We start from the raw sequence: 14,422 nt of genomic DNA, 5'->3' as shown, positions 1-14,422 counted from the left end.
AGTACCAAGACTTGCTCCTCCATGCTGTGAGTTGTGGGGGAGGAGGTGGGTATCCATCGCCAGTCCTCTGTATATCAAGCTGGTGTCTTGCTGCTATGGAATGCACCTCCCCCCGTAGGTCGTTCCACTTCTTCCTGATGTCATCCCTAGTTCTGGGGTGCTGCCCATGGCGTTGACCCTGTCCACGATTCTCCACCAAAGCTCCATCTTCCTGGCTATTGATATCTGCTGCACCTGTGCTCCAAATAACTGTGGCTCTACCCTGACAATTTCCTCCACCACAACCCTGTGAAACGGGGTGTCTTTGTGGTGCCATGGGTGTTATGTGAGATGAGTTGGTGAGGGTGGGCTGGGTAATGTGTTGGAGTGTGTGATGTAGAGTGCATGAGTGGTATATATGTATAAGTAGTGTGTGGCTCTAGTTGTCGCGCCGCAAGGTGCGGCGCGAGCCGAATGTTCGGCACAAGCCGGGCGTTCGGCTGGGGCCGCACAGCGCGTTTCTAAAACGCGGCGCGCCCCCAGCCTTTCATGCACTTTTCGAGGCCCCAGGCATTGCATGGGGCCTCGCTCTGTCGTTTTCCACCGCCTTGCTGGGGTCTCCTGACCCCTCTTACCTGTTCTCCTTTCTTCTTTCTTGTCCTCTTTCTTTTCTTCTTTCTGGGGTCTTTTTGTTGTACTTTTTTTTATGTCTTCTTCCCTTCCCAGGTTACCTTTCTCTTCCCAGCATTCATTTTTCCCTATTCTCTATGGTTTCTATTCTGTTTTGTTCTATGTACCTCTCCCTGTCTAATATGGTGTCCTTTTACTTCCTGTGGGTCACTTCCTGTCTTTTGGTATATAAGGGCTGTGTTTTCTTTATTTCCTTGCGCTGCAACACTTTCTGCTCAGATAGTGTCTTCGCTCCTGATTTCCTCGCCTTTCTGGTTCTGAATTTCATCGCTCTGTGTTTCCTGAATTTTGTTCTTTTTGATTCCTGCTTTTTTGTTTTTCAGGAGTCCTCCTGTTAGAGGTTTTTTCCCCTTTTGTTCTAAGGGTTTTTTTCCCTCTGGCGCTATTTTCTGAAGGCCACGGTCTGTTCTTGGCGTCTCCATCACCTACAGCACCGTGGCTACCAGAAAGAGTCGCCCCTTTTTGGGCCAAAGCCGAACATCGAAGATCCACGCCACTAGATCTGCAAATTCCAGGTGCAAGCAGCACGTGAGTCATGACAGATTGCAGCGCCCAACCATTCCGACGTCCTCAAACACCATGGATAATACAGTGGCGGCTGCTGCAGATTCTGATCAATCTCTTTTGACCACGATTCAGCAACAAGCTCAGGAATTGCAACAACTACGCAATGAAAATGCTGCGTTACGACAGGCTTTGGCTCTCCGCACTAGTGATGTTCCGACTATCTCCGCTTCTACCCCTCGTTTCTCCGGCGAACCAACCAAGCTTCGTGAGTTCCTGGATGCATTAACGGTGTACTTCGCCTTCCGACCAACCCAATTCTCCCACGACAGGACCAAGGTGGGTTATCTCATCAGTGCCTTATCCGGTCCAGCCTTGGCCTGGGCAACCCCGATGGTGTCATCCAATGACCCAGTTTTGTAGGACTATTCCACCTTTGTGAGTCGCTTCAAACAAATGTTCAGTCGACCTGGATTGGAAGCCTCTGCAGAAGAAGCCTTATGCGACATTCACCAAGGCTCACAAGATGTTCTGCAATATATAACCCGTTTTCGTCAGCTAGCAGCAGAGACCACTTGGGTGGAACGTACTCTGGTAACGTTATTTCGCAGAGGACTCAAAGAAGAAATAAAGGATGAACTAGTACATTCTACCAGAGTGGAAGATCTTCGTGGCCTGATGGATCAAGCACTGTCCATCGAATATCGTCTTCAGGAACGGAGATCGGAGAAGAGAAGGAGTAGAGGGTTCTCCCAGGCAAGTACCTCACGAGCTGGTCTGCAGCGTTCTGAGGAACCTCGCCCTCCTGCTAGAGACGTCGAAGGGGAACCCATGCAGGTAGATACTACCCGAGGTCCGCTCTCCATCAGCGAGCGAGAAGACAGACGCAAGAAAGGGTTGTGCCTGTACTGTGGTTCTGCTGGTCACATAATTCGAAACTGTCCTGTACGTCCGCCCAGGCCATCGGGAAACGCCACTTCCCGTCCTCTGTAAGAAGGGAGGGGACGGGATCTACAGCTATACCTTCCATCAGCTCCTTTAATGACAATACAACCTCCTTGTTCATTTTTCCTGTCTTGTTGCAACTTCCTGACGGTCGTCAAGAAGAGACTATGGTATTACTAGATTGTGGTGCTAGTGGAATATACATGGACCAGACGTGGGCTGCTACTCACCAAGTTCCTACACAATCTAAAGAAGTTCCCGAACAGTTGCACACCGTGGATGGATCCTTATTATCCTCTGGTCCAGTGGACACCACTACCTTGATGTTAAGTTTACAGATCGGAAACCATCAAGAACACATCTCTTTTGATCTTATCACGTCCCCCAACCATACCATTATTCTTGGAATTCCGTGGTTCATCAGACATAATCCATATGTGAACTGGGTAACCCGGACAGTTTCCTTGTCTTCGCAATTTTGTCATGAAAACTGTTTTGCTTCCGACAAGTATTGGTCACCGAAAAGATCTATAGTCACTGAAAGTATTACTGGTTCTTCCATTAATACAGTCCAAGGAGTCCCTGAACACTATTTGGAGTTTCAAGATGTGTGCCCAAAAACCATCCAAACCTGTGTTACCTCCACATCGACACTACGATTGTGCTATTCCCTTAGAACCTGGCACAATCGTTCCTTTTGGGAGGATGTATTCCCTCACGGAACCTGAAAAAGAAGTTCTAAAAGAATATCTGGATGACAATGTCCAGAGTGGTCTTATAGTTCCCTCATCTTCTCCGGCCGGGGCTCCTCTCTTTTTTGTACCCAAGAAGACAAAGGATCTTCGTCCTTGCCTGGACTTTCGAGGTCTGAATAAGATAACCATTAAAGACCGTTAGCCTTTGCCTCTCATCAGGGACATTCAAGAAGCAGTTAGAGGGGCTCAACGTTTTACTAAACTTGATCTGCGAGGAGCCTATCACCTTTTACGCATAAAAGAAGGAGATGAGTGGAAGACAGCTTTCAGGACCCCATTTGGTCACTTTGAATACAGAGTTATGCCGTTTGGTCTCACTAATGCCCCCGCAATCTTCCAGAGATTTATGGATTCGGTGTTTTCTGACCTTCTGAACCAGACAGTGGTCATTTACCTAGATGATATTCTGATTTATTCCAGAGATCCTGAACTCCATTCGTCCCATGTGAAACAAGTCCTTCAAAGACTCCGGGCACATCAACTATTTTGCAAACCAGAAAAATGTGAGTTCGACAAGACGGAGGTTAAATACCTGGGTTATCATTTAAGTTCCACCGGCATAGCTATGGACCAAGAAAAAGTACAAGCGATTCTAGACTGGCCTTCTCCTTCTTCTATTAAAGAAGCACAATGTTTTTTAGGATTAGCAAACTTTTATCGGCAGTTTATATTGGACTTTGCAAAACAAACTAGCCACATAACACATACCTTAAAGAAGGAGAATTTAACGAAAGGGTTTATCTGGACTGAGGCGGCTGAAACAGCCTCTCAAGGTTTAAAGAAAGCTTTCACACAAGCTCCCATCTTACGGCATCCAGATACCAACAAACAATTTATTGTTGTCACCGACGCTTCTGAAAGAGCCATCGGAGCTGTCTTACTCCAACAACAAGAGGATGATGGTCTTGAACATCCTGTTTTCTATTTGTCTCATATCCTCTCTACAGCAGAACAACATTACTCTGTACTTGAACGGGAATTATTGGCTTTGAAAACAGCCTGCCTAGAGTGGAGACAGTTTCTGATGGGTTCCAAAGAGCCTTTTGAGGTTAGAACAGACCACCGTAACCTACAATGTTTACGAAATTTTGTGTGCCAGAATAGTCGCCAGGCTCGTTGGGCATTTTTCTTCAGTCAGTATGATTTTTACGTCACCTATATTCCTGGATCTCAAAACATTCTGGCTGATGCTCTGTCTCGTCGTTATCCAGATTGTACTCCTTCCCCATCTCAGTATCTACTGGAACCTAGTAAGATCATTGGACTGGCTCAATCTTTTCTGGAGGAAGTACAACTGGAATACACCAAACTATCGGACCACGAAGTAGAGAACCTAAGACCTTTGTTGAATAAGAGACAATGATTCCATTATTATCAGAACTTGATATTCCTCCCTACTGACAGAGTGAAAGAAAAAGCATTACAAATGTGCCATGATTCACCGGTGGCTGGTCATAGAGGCATCAAGGCCACACAAGAACTTCTCTCACGGTTTTTCTGGTGGCCTACCTGGAAGCAGGATGTTGAAAGATATGTTCAGGCTTGTCCTATTTGTGCTCAAGTCAAGATTCCCCGTACCAGACCTGCAGGATTGCTACAGCCCTTGCCTGTTCCGCCAGCTTCATGGCACACCATCTCTACCGATTTCATGTGTTCGCTCCCACCTTCAGCAGGAAACCGGGTTATCATGGTCACTGTGGATTCCTTTACTAAGATGGCTCATTTCACTGCCCTAAAAAGGCTGCCTACATCTCAAGAACTAAGCCAGATATTTATTGATCATATCTTCCGCCTTCATGGACTTCCACATACCATTATATCTGATAGAGGACCCCAGTACATTTCCCGGTTTTGGAGGTATTTCTGTAAGACACTCAATATCAACAGAGCCCTGTCATCGGGGTTCCATCCACAGACCAATGGACAGACCGAGCGTCTGAACCAAGGACTAGAGCAATACCTTCGCTGTTTTTGCAATTCAACCCAAAGCAACTGGAACACTTATCTCCCTATTGCTGAATTTTCCTACAATAATACTGTCCACAGTGCTTCCAAGGTCACTCCTTTTTTCTGCTCTTATGGTTTTCATCCTACCTCCTTTCCTACTTCTCCTCCATCCACCTCTCCTTTGCCCGCTATTACTCACCTCTCCAAACGACTTTTACAGATCCATAGACTAATTCGATCCAATCTGTTACAAACCAAAAGATATATGAAGAAGGCTGCAGACAAGAAACGTGGAACCACTCCAGACTATCACCCGCAAGATAAAGTCTGGCTCTCATCCAAATTCCTACCCTCACGTCTTTCTCTGAACAAGTTCACACCTCGTTACTACGGACCTTTCCGTATTCTTCAGCTGATCAATCCTGTCACTGTCCGTCTTCGCTTACCTCATACTTGGAAGATTCATCCCGTCTTTCATGTTTCCCAGCTCAAACCTTACGTACCTGACCCTTTCTCTCGTCAGTTTCCTTGTCCTCCTCCTGCGTTGGTGAACGATGTTCCTGAATATGAGGTACAGGAAATCTGTGACTCTCGTCTATTTCACAGACGGCTTCAATATCTGATTCATTGGAAGGGTTATCCTCTCAGTGAATGCTCTTGGGAAGATGCATCTTCTGTTCACGCTCCTCTCCTGATTCAATGCTTTCACCGTTTATTTCCTCTCAAACCTGGGCCTTCGGGAGGGGCACCTACTGTCGCGCCGCGAGGTGCGGCGCGAGCCGAATGTTCGGCACAAGCCGGGCGTTCGGCTGGGGCCGCACAGCGCGTTTCTAAAACGCGGCGCGCCCCCAGCCTTTCATGCACTTTTCGAGGCCCCAGGCATTGCATGGGGCCTCGCGCTGTCGTTTTCCACCGCCTTGCTGGGGTCTCCTGACCCCTCTTACCTGTTCTTCTTTCTTCTTTCTTGTCCTCTTTCTTTTCTTCTTTCTGGGGTCTTTTTGTTGTACTTTTTTTATGTCTTCTTCCCTTCCCAGGTTACCTTTCTCTTCCCAGCATTCATTTTTCCCTATTCTCTATGGTTTCTATTCTGTTTTGTTCTATGTACCTCTCCCTGTCTAATATGGTGTCCTTTTACTTCCTGTGGGTCACTTCCTGTCTTTTGGTATATAAGGGCTGTGTTTTCTTCATTTCCTTGCGCTGCAACACTTTCTGCTCAGATAGTGTCTTCGCTCCTGATTTCCTCGCCTTTCTGGTTCTGGATTTCATCGCTCTGTGTTTCCTGAATTTTGTTCTTTTTGATTCCTGCTTTTTTGTTTTTCAGGAGTCCTCCTGTTAGAGGTTTTTTCCCCTTTTGTTCTAAGGGGTTTTTTCCCTCTGGCGCTATTTTCTGAAGGCCACGGTCTGTTCTTGGCGTCTCCATCACCTACAGCACCGTGGCTACCAGAAAGAGTCGCCCCTTTTTGGGCCAAAGCCGAACATCGAAGATCCACGCCACTAGATCTGCAAATTCCAGGCGCAAGCAGCACGTGAGTCGTGACACTAGTTGTATCAGTGGTCTTGGTGTCTGTCTGTGGCAATGCTTTGTAGTCGTAAAGGGTTGTGGGTAATGTGGGTGTGTGTTTTATAGTGGTGTGGGTGTGTGGGTGTGTGGGTGTGGGGTGTGCATGGGTGTCAGGTGTGTATTTTTTGAATTGTCCAATGTGGTGTTGTTTTGTTTGTGGGTGCCCATTGTGAGCGCAGCGTTATGTCCTGCCAATGGTTTACCGCCATTGAATGTACGCCGTGGTGATTCATGGGTCACAATGTGATGGGCGTTGTTCTGTTTGGCATAACGGTGTGGGTTTTGGGACCGCCAGTTTATCACTTACCTTTGGACTGGCGGATTTATGCCTGTGGCTGAATTCTGTTGCATTGGTGTGTGTGTCTCATAATATGGTGAATGGATATCCGCCACTGCAGTGTTAAGTTGGGGGCCGCCAGCGTGGCGGTAAGTGGGATTTTCCTCCAATGTCATAATGCGGGCCATTGTCCATATGGCTGTAAGTGAGAACAGGGTTGCTGTTTCTCTTGAGTTGGTGCAGGGCAGGGCTGCTGTCCTATAAGCTCCGCACCTGGACAGGGCTTCTGTCCTAGGTGTTTAGAGATAGTGCAGGGCTGCTGCACTATAATTTCCCTGGGAGGGCTGGAGGGATGCTCCATATTTACTAAAATGGTGCAATTTTGCACATCTGGCTTAGTAGTTCCACAGAGAGGTACTTTTACCTCTGGGAGTCTAGCTGTGGTAGCTGAGGGCTCCTTGTTACAGGTTTCACCCCAGGAGAGGTTTCTCCCACGACAGGAATGGTATCCTTAGTGGCAGGGTAGGGAATGGATACTTTGATACCCTTTTTACCTGTTGGTGGAGAGGGATCCTGAGATCTCAGGCCTTTTTCTCTCCTTTGCTTTTTCATTTAATCAGAAATGAGAGGAAGCAGTTCCTCAGGGATACCCAGCATGGATGCATAGGTTCTAAACTCTACCTCAGCCCAACCTGAGGCCTCTAGGTCATTACCTAAGAGACAATCTACAGGCAAGCTAGGTGATACCACCACCTGCTTAGGGCCAGTAACTCCACAACAACTAAGTTGAACTACAGCTAAGGGGAGAGACTGAGTGGATTTATTGACATCAGTAACATGGTACTTCTGTCCAAGGAGATGTTGTGCAGGTGACACCAGGTTTTCAGACACCAAAGTGATACTGGCACCTGTGTCCCTGTAGGCCTGGGCCTCAACACCATTTATCAAGATTGACTGCCTGTAGTTATCCATATTAAGGGGACAAGCAGCCAATGTGGCAAGGCCAATGCCACCGGGTGTGACAGCAACTGTCTTGGGACTGTCTATCCCAGTTTCTATTATGGTCCCAAAAGTGAACCCAACTACACCTTTAGTTTGACTATTGCCAGTAGCCCCACCACTATTACCACTACTTCTAGGGGCACTAAAGTCTGATGTCTTAGTGGTGGTAGGCTCAGGGGCTTTATCTGAGCAGGACTTACCCCCTGGCCAATGGCCTTTATTTCTACACACATAGCACCAAGGCCTTTCCTGATTGTGTGAAGAATTTGAAAAAGATGAAGATATTTTGGGGCATATTTATACTCCGCTTGCGCCGAATTTGCGTCGTTTTTTTCGACGCAAATTCGACGCAAAACTAACTCCATATTTATACTTTGCCGTTAGACGCGTCTAGCGCCAAAGTTCATGGAGTTAGCGTAATTTTTTTGCGTGAACACCTTCCTTGCGTTAATGAGATGCAAGGTAGGCGTTCCCGTCTTAAAAAATGACTCCGATGCATATGTGTCGTATTTATACTCCCGGGCAAAAATGACGCCCGGGAGTGGGCGGGTCTAAAAAACCTGCATTAGCGCCGGATTTTAGCGCCTGGGTCAGGGCAGGCGTTAAGGGACCTGTGGGCTCAGGATAAGCCCAGAGGTGCCCTCCCCTGCCCCCAGGGACACCCCCTGCCACCCTTGCCCACCCCAGGAGGACACCCAGGGACATTAAGGTAAGTTCAGGTAAGTATTTTTTTTAATTTTTTTTTGTGGCATAGGGGGGCCTGATTTGTGCCCCCCTACATGCCACTATGCCCAATGACCATGCCCAGGGGACATAAGTCCCCTGGGCATGGCCATTGGGCAAGGGGGCATGACTCCTGTCTTTGCTAAGACAGGAGTCATTTCAATGGGGGTTGGGCGTCGTAAAAAAAATGGCGCAAATCGGGTTGTGGCTATTTTTTTGCCTCAGCCTGACTTGCACCATTTGTGGACGGCCATACGCCATTTTCCCCCTACGCCGGCGCTGCCTGGTGTACGTCGTTTTTTTTTAACTCACACCAGACAGCGCCGGTGGCTAACGCCGGCTAACGTCATTGAATAAATACGGCGCCCGCATGGCGCTTCAGAATGGCGTTAGCCGGCGCTAATTTTTTTTGGCGCAAAACTGCGTTAGCGCAGTTTAGCGTCAAAAAGTATAAATATGGCCCTTTATCCCCACCCCCAGAGGAGTGTTTTGGACCAGAAGAAGGATGTTTGTGTTTACTTTTATCCCCATGCTATTCCTGAGATTTTTCACCATCTTTCTTTTTGCCATCCTTGTCACCCCCTGTATGAGCTTTTCTGCTCACCCTTGTTGTGACCCATTTGTCTGCCTTCTTTCCCAATTCTTGGGGAGAGGTGAGATCTGAGTCCACAAGATACTGATGCAACAAGTCGGACACAAAATTATTCAGGATATGCTCTCTCAGAATCAAATTATATAGGCGTTCATAATCAGTCACCTTACTACCATGTAACCAACCTTCTAGGGCCGTCACAGAACAGTCCACAAAGTCCGTACAGTCCTGTGATGACTCCTTTCTGGTCTCTCTGAACTTAAGTCTGTACTGTTCAGTGGTTAAGCCCAGACCATCCAAGAGTGCACTTTTAAGAACCTGGTAATTATCTGCATTATCCTCTCCGACAATCAGAAGTCTGTCTCTACCTTTGCCAGAGAGGGATAATCAAAGGATAGCAGCGCACTGTACATGAGGGACCCTCTGAACTTTACAGGCCCTCTCGAGTGCAGCAAACCACTTGTTGATGTCATCACCATCCTTGTAAGGAGGGACAACTTTGGTCAGATTTCTAGAATCAAATGAAGGTTCCCTAACATTTGTATTCCTAAAACTGCTGCTGCCACCGTGGGGAACTAACCCCAAACCCTGCCTCTCTTTCTCCACAGCCAAGAATTCCCTGTATAAGGCCAACTGCTGCTCCATTAGTTTCAGTCTGGCTTCCTCTAACCTCAGTTTTCTGAGTTCCCTATCAAGGGACTGGTCCCCAGGGTTAGAATTATGTGAAGCCTCTGAAACAGAGGTAAGATGAGAGTGTGCAGAGGCAGACCTATCTCTAACAGGGGTCACTCTAGTGACCTGGCCTCTAGGGGTGAAGGGAGCCCTACTTGTGTGTGAACCCTTCCCACTACCAGTTATTCTAGGGGGCTTGTAGACAGATAGGTCTGTGGAAGGACCTCCCCGGGATTGTCGTCTTGCTCCTCTGAGCCTTCCTGGCTGGAGTCATCCTCTACCTCTTCCCCTGTCTGATCTGGACCAGTGCTGGTCATCTTGGAGGAGAAGATTTAAGAGGAACTCCTTATTGGGGTTCTTCCCAATCCCTAAACTTCTTTCAATACATAGACCCCTCAAACTTTTAAAATTTTGATTTTCATAAGTAGTCTTGACAACTCTTGGGGTAGCTTCTACAGAAGGAAGACATATTGAAAGAAAAAAAGTTTAGGAAAGTGAGTAAAAAGTGAGCCGAATAACAGAGCTAACTTTTTAGAGAAAAGTAGAAAACTTTTCAGAACTTTGTAAAGACTTTTGCAAAGTTTAAAGAACTTTTAAGAAAGTTAGAAAATTGTTTCTAGGTATATATTATATATGCTCTAAGCATTGGAGCAAGCTTTTCTTATGAAAAGCACAGGTAAGAAAGTGGTAAAGCGATTGCAAGTACTTATTCCACCACTGCACCACCAATGTAGGAGGCTGGCCTGGTTTGTAGTGGGTACCTTGGGTACTTACACCTTATACCAGGTCCAGTTATCCCTTATTAGTGAAGTAGTAGTGTTCTAGCAGCTTAGGCTGATAGAGGTAGCTATAGCAGAGCAGTTTAGGCTGAACTAGAAGACATGCAAAGCTCATGCAATACCACTTATAGTTACACAGTACTTATACACAAGTAAAGACAATACTCAGTGTTACAAAAAATAAAGGTATTTATTTGGGGTAACACAGTACAAAAAATATCTTAGAGACAATACTCCTTCTGGAGGTAAGTATTATACGTAATATATACACTAGACACCAAAATTAGACAAGTAAATAGTCATAGAACAATGCAAACAGTAGGAAATCCTATAAAATGCAATGGGAGAAAATAGGTCTAGGGGCAACACAAACCATATACTAAAAAAGTGGAATGTGAATCACAGATTCCCTCCTAACAAGTGTAGTGTGTGCAGAATCGCTGGGAGTATAAGAATACAATAAAGATAAGTAAATTACTCCACCCAGAGTCCAGAAAAGCAGGAGTAAAGTACTGTAAGTTTCCTTAGGACAAACTACACATTGTTTTGGGGATTTTGCAGCAGCCAAACAAGTCTGCAAAGAACAACTGCTGGATTATTGGACCTGAAGACCTGCAAAGGAAGGGGACCAAGCCCAGAATTCGAAAGAAGTTCAAGCAAGGACAGGAGCCCCTGCTAGCCCAGAAAAGGGTGCAAAAGAAAAGTACCTGGTTAGTGGAAGAATGCAGAAATGCACCCTAGGAAGATGCCAGTGGGTTTCTGCATGATTCAAAAGATGTCCTACAGTGTGAAGATCGTTGCAAACGAGATTTCGTGTTGGAAGGTGCCAACAAGCCTTGGCTACGGCCTCAACTCTGTGGGAGGAGGATGAGGGATCTCTCAACACTTAAGAGAGCCCTCAGGATGCCAGCCAGCACACCCAGAAGCCACAGAATCTGGGTTCAAAGGAGGTGCAAAATGCAGTTGATGAAGCACAACAAAAGGTCCCACGCTGTCGGAGAACAACTCAGCGAGTTGGACATTGCAGGGTGTAGTGCTGGGGACCTGGGCCAGGCTGTGCATGAAGGAATTTTGTAAAGAGTGCACAGAGGCCTCAGGAGGCGAAGAAGACACAATACACAGGGGTACTGTTGTTCTTGGGGAAGGCAAGGTCTTACCTCCTCCAAATTGCGTCAGCAGGACCTCAGGACAGTCTTTGTTGATGAAGTCCACCCTCTATGTCCTTAGGAGCATGCTCGTTGCCTTGAGAGGAGTCCCAGGGTACCCGTCGTCTCCTTGGAAGGTGCCTGCTTGGAGCAGGGGAGTGACTCCATCACTCCATGGGAGGTATCTTTGGTTCTTCTGGTGCAGGATGAAGACAGGGAGTCCACAGAGCGTGTACACCATGGAAACTGTTGCAGTTGCTGACTTGGAGCTGAGGTTTGTTAAGAAAAGTGTCTCTTGTAGACACTTTGTTGCAGTTCCTGTGTTTCTTGGAGCAGGCTGCTGTTGATCCGAGGTCAGAAGAGTCTGATGTTGTTGCAGAGGATTCCTGAAGGAAACTTGCAAGCAGAATATGAAGACAACCCAAAGGAGAGACCCTAAATAGCCCTGAGAGGGGGATTTGCTACCTTATCAGGTATGGGTCTCTAACGTCACCTGCTGGCACTGGCCACTCAGAGGCCTCCAGAGTGCCCCCACACCTTGCAAAGCAAGATGGCTGAAGTCTGGGGCACACTGGAGGAGCTCTGGGCACCACCCCTGGGGTGGTGATGAACAGGGGAGTGGGCACTCCCCTTTCCTTTGTCCAGTTTCCCGCCAGAGCAGGGGAGAAGGGGTCCCTAAACCAGTGTAGACTGGTTTATGCAAGGAGGGTACCATCTGTGCCCTTTAAAGCATTTCCAGAGGCTGGGGGAGGCTACCCCTCCCCAGCCTGTAACACCTATTTCCAAAGGGAGAGGGTTTAACACCCTGCTCTCAGAGAAAATGCTTTGTTCTGCCTTCCTGGGACCCAGGAAGGCAGCACCCTGTCTGTGAGGTGGCAGCAGCCTCAGAGAGCTGGTCTGGCAGTACTGGGGGTCCATGGTGGAGCCCCCAGGATGCATGGAATTAGCTCCTCAATACCAGATTTGGAATGGGGGGACAATTCCATGATCTTAGACATGTTACATGGCCATATTCGGAGTTACCATTGTGAAGCTATATATAGGTATTGACCTATATGTAATGCACGCATGTAATGGTGTCCCCGCACTCACAAAGTCCGGGGAAATGGCCCTGAACTATGTGGGGGCACCTTTGCTAGTGCAAGGGTGCCTTCACACTTAGTAACTTTGCACCTATCCTTCAGCAAGTGAAGGTTAGACATGTAGGTGACTTCTAAGTTATTTAAGTACAGTGAAAATGGCTGTGAAATAGTGTGTGCACTATTTCACGCAGGCTGCAATGGCAGTCCTGTGTAAGGGTTTGTCTGAGCTCCCTATGGGTGGCAAAATAAATGCTGCAGCCCATATGGATCTCCTGGAACCCCAATGCCCTAGGTACCTAGGTACCATATACTAGGGGCTTATAAGCGGGGTCATGTATGCCAATTGAAATTGGTAAATGAAGTCACTGGCCTACAGTGAGAAATTGAAAAGCAGACAGAGCATAAGCACTGAGGTTCTGGTTAGTGGAGCCTCAGTGACACAGTTAGACACTACACAGGCATACACATTAGGCTATAAATTATGAGCACTGGGGTCCTGACCAGCAGGATTCCAGTGAGACAGGCCAAACACACTGGCATATAAGTTTTTATCTATGAGCACTGGGGTCCTGGCTAGCAGGATCCCAGTGACACAGTAAAAACACACTGACATACATTCACAAACAGGCCAAAAATGGGGGTGATCATGCTAGAAAGATGACTCCTTTCTCACAGCCTGTCCTCCACCTGTCGCACAGCAGTCCTCCCAGCTTCCCTGTTGTCTTGTGCCTCTGTCCCCTGAACTGTTTGCCCATTGCCACTGACCCCAGGTACCTGATCGTCCTGTGTTTGAGGGGTGGCCTGGGGTCCATGTAGTGGTGGACACGCTGCTGATTGATGTGTCCTGGAGGCAGAGGTATGGGCCCGATGGGTGGGTACTGTGCTGATGTTTCCTGAGGTGGGAGACTCTGTGGTATTATGGGACTGTGCCTGGGAAACCGACTGTCCGGAGATCCCTGATGGGCCAGGTTGGTCATCCAGATCCAGGCGTCCACAGCTGCTCTCATCACTGTGGGCCTCTTCTGGGGGGGACTGGATGTTGATGGCACCTCCTCTCCGGTGACATTGGCTGGAGACCTGTGGGGATCTAAATGTAGTGTTATTGTTTCTGCGTGTGACATATTTGCATGGGTGTGTTGCCCTCTAAGGTTGTTATTGCCCTGAGAGCTTTGCCTTGTGTGAGTTGTTATTTGGTGGGCTATCTGTTTCCCTCTAGTGTACATACTTTAGTGATAGGTGTCCATGCAGGTCTGTGATGGGTGTCCATGCATTGGTTTTGCATGCAGGCCTTGGTATTGCGATGGGTAGGTTGTGACGGTGGGGTATGTGGGAGGTGGTGGAGTGATGGAAGTGAGGGTAAGGTTAGGGGTATGTGATGGCATACAGGTAGGGGGGGTGATAGTAATAGAGATTTCACTTACCGGAGTCCAGTCCTCCTTCTACTCCTGCCAGGCCTTCAGGATGCATGATTGCCAAGACTTGCCCCTCCCATGTTGTTAGTGGTGGGGAGGAGGTGGGGGTCCACTGCCAGTCCTCTGTACAGCTAGTTGGTGTCTTGCTGCCACGGAATGCACCTTCTCCCGTAGGTCATTCCACCTCTTCCTGATGTCTTCCCTTGTTCTGGGGTGCTGTCCCACGGCGTTGACCCTGTCTACGATTATCTGTCATAGCTCCATCTCCTAGCAATGGATGTCTGCTGCACATGTGATCCAAATAGCCGTGGCCCTACCCAGATGACCTCCACCTTGACCCTTAGCTCCTCCTCTGAG

This window comes from Pleurodeles waltl, chromosome 5 (assembly GCF_031143425.1).
Source record: "Pleurodeles waltl isolate 20211129_DDA chromosome 5, aPleWal1.hap1.20221129, whole genome shotgun sequence".
Lineage (NCBI taxonomy): Eukaryota > Metazoa > Chordata > Amphibia > Caudata > Salamandridae > Pleurodeles > Pleurodeles waltl.
Note: the sequence above shows the minus strand (reverse complement) of the source record.